Genomic DNA, 2,363 nt, shown 5'->3' with positions numbered 1-2,363 from the left:
TGTATTTTTTTTCTTTTTCTTTTTTCACTTTTTTTTTCATTTTGAAGAAAATAAAATACGTTCGTATTATTACAGTAACGAGTTGTATTTTTATACCCGAGTAAAATGACGATTGATTGTTTTCTTCTTCTTCTTCTTCTTCGTTTTATTTTGTCGTATTAAATTAATCACAAAGTTAGATTAAAAATTTAACTTGCAATTAAGAGAGATAATTGATTTATTTTTTTCTTATATAAATTATAATAATAGTATACATTTTTGTGTGTATGCTGCTCGTTTTTTTATATATTGTTTATAACGAGATAAGCAACATTTAACTCACGTAGAAAATTAGATTTTTTTTTTTGTTCTGATATTTATGAGCAATTTAATTACGTGTTCGTGTAAATTTTCGAATAAATTCGTGTGAAAATTATTCAATCTGTAATATTACATTAATTTAAAGAATTAAATATGCGACAAAAAAACGTATTAATTGATATTTAAAATTTCACTTGAGAACCAGATTACTCTCAATAATTTCTACTTAATAAAATCTATTCGTTAGGAAAAAAATTTCAATCTTAAAAAATATTAAATAAATCGTACAACTAATTTAACTTTTACTTAAAAAAAATAAACCTCCCCCCCCAAAAAAAAACAAAAAAGGTTGTCAGACTTTCTAATAATATTCACTTAATAAAATAATTAATTTACTTAGAAAATATTTCTCTCTCTAGTTTTCTAATACCGTATCAAGATACATATTAAAAAACAAACACACATTCAACAAACTAAACTGGACGCATAAGTTCACCCGATTGAAATACCATTAAAACTGAGAGACATGTTATAAGTAAGATAAATAAGTAATAAAATAGAAATCAACCGGTAAGATCTTAATAGGAAATAGATGAAAACTAATCTACACGATCTGGAATTAGATCTAAACTGAGAATTCTATTACGTGAATGGTGCGTAAATGGATTTTCTTTAAAACAACTTATAAATATATACATCGTTAGATAGAGTAACATGTAACGATGATAACACATAAACGAGACGTTATTATCGTCAATCGAGGACCAAGGAATGACGTTTAATACGATCAGAAAACGTATAAGAAGAAAGAAAAATAAAAAAGAAGAAGAATAAATAGTTTTTAAGTGGAAGTAAAGAAGATCGAAGTTTCATGCATGCATCGTGTCGTAATTTGCTGACTTGGGGTTATCAGACCACACACAGGGCCACCTATATTTCTTTCTTATTTTATTTGATTTGATTTGATTTTTTTTCCTTTACTCACACATTCTATTTATTTCTCTAGCTAGAAAAAAAAAAAAAAAATACTTAACAACGCAAGCGTCAATTTATGAATTCGAGTTGTCCACGACAGTGGAAACACTGTTTCGTGTTTCTAACCGTCGGCTTGAGAGTACTGCTCGCCTTTATCGTTCTTCTTTATGATCGAGCTTAAAGGACATTACACACTATAGTATTTTACGCAGACACTATTTTATTATATCGTAACGCGTCACGCTGGAGGATATTACTGGGAACTTGCTGAATTCAATATAACGTTTAAACATGGTACGATATAAAATGATAGGATTAATGATTTTTCTTCCCCATTTTATTTCTTTTTTTTCTTGTTGTTGTTGTTGTTGTCGAGGATTTATTATATTTGTATTTTTCTTCTTCTTCTGCTTTTTTTTTTGTTTGTTTGTTTTTTTTTCTTTCCTTTTGGTAAATATCGTTCCACAATAAGAAAACAAATTATTTATTGAATCTAATTTATTCAATCAAATAATCGATCAAAAGTAGAATACAAGTCAAATCAAATCTATTGCGTCTTATTGATCAGAAATAAAATAAAAACGAAGTTACCAATTTCATCGTATTACAAATCAACGAATAATCACTTTAATCCTGTCGATTAAATCTAATTATAATTAAAAAATAAGTACAAAAACAAATAAATTCATTGCATTCTATTTGCTATTAATTTTTACACATTTCTCGTTAATAAATAGAATTAAAAAAGAAACCCTTTAATCCTGTCAATTAAATCTAATTATAATGAAAACTAAACCATGTTTGCAATTTATCTCCATACATCTAATATTCTTTAATATTATTCAACATACCCAAAAACAATAAAATAATATATAAAATTATAATATAATATACGAATAAAATCAGAATAATTATACTAATAATCCATTGAAACCTAAACACATTAATAAATAAAATAAATAAACTATTATAATTCAAATAAAAAGATAATACCTTAATAGAAAATATTAGAAATATAAAAGAAATTATCAACCTTGAAATAAAAATTCTTTTGTATTGTACAATATATAAATATAATATACAATAAT

General features: G+C 25.0%; 1 protein-coding gene across 1 annotated transcript in view; it reads right to left on the bottom strand.

The window, feature by feature from the left end:
* The window catches only part of LOC106786551 (iroquois-class homeodomain protein IRX-6-like), a 55,163-nt gene that overhangs the window by 29,965 nt on the left and 22,835 nt on the right, over positions 1–2,363 (bottom strand). The gene's annotated exons all lie outside the window — the stretch shown is intronic.

This window comes from Polistes canadensis, unplaced genomic scaffold (assembly GCF_001313835.1).
Source record: "Polistes canadensis isolate GaletaPanama2010 unplaced genomic scaffold, ASM131383v1 scaffold_76, whole genome shotgun sequence".
Taxonomy (NCBI): Eukaryota; Metazoa; Arthropoda; class Insecta; order Hymenoptera; family Vespidae; genus Polistes; species Polistes canadensis.
Note: the sequence above shows the minus strand (reverse complement) of the source record. Positions and strands in the feature narration are given on the sequence as shown.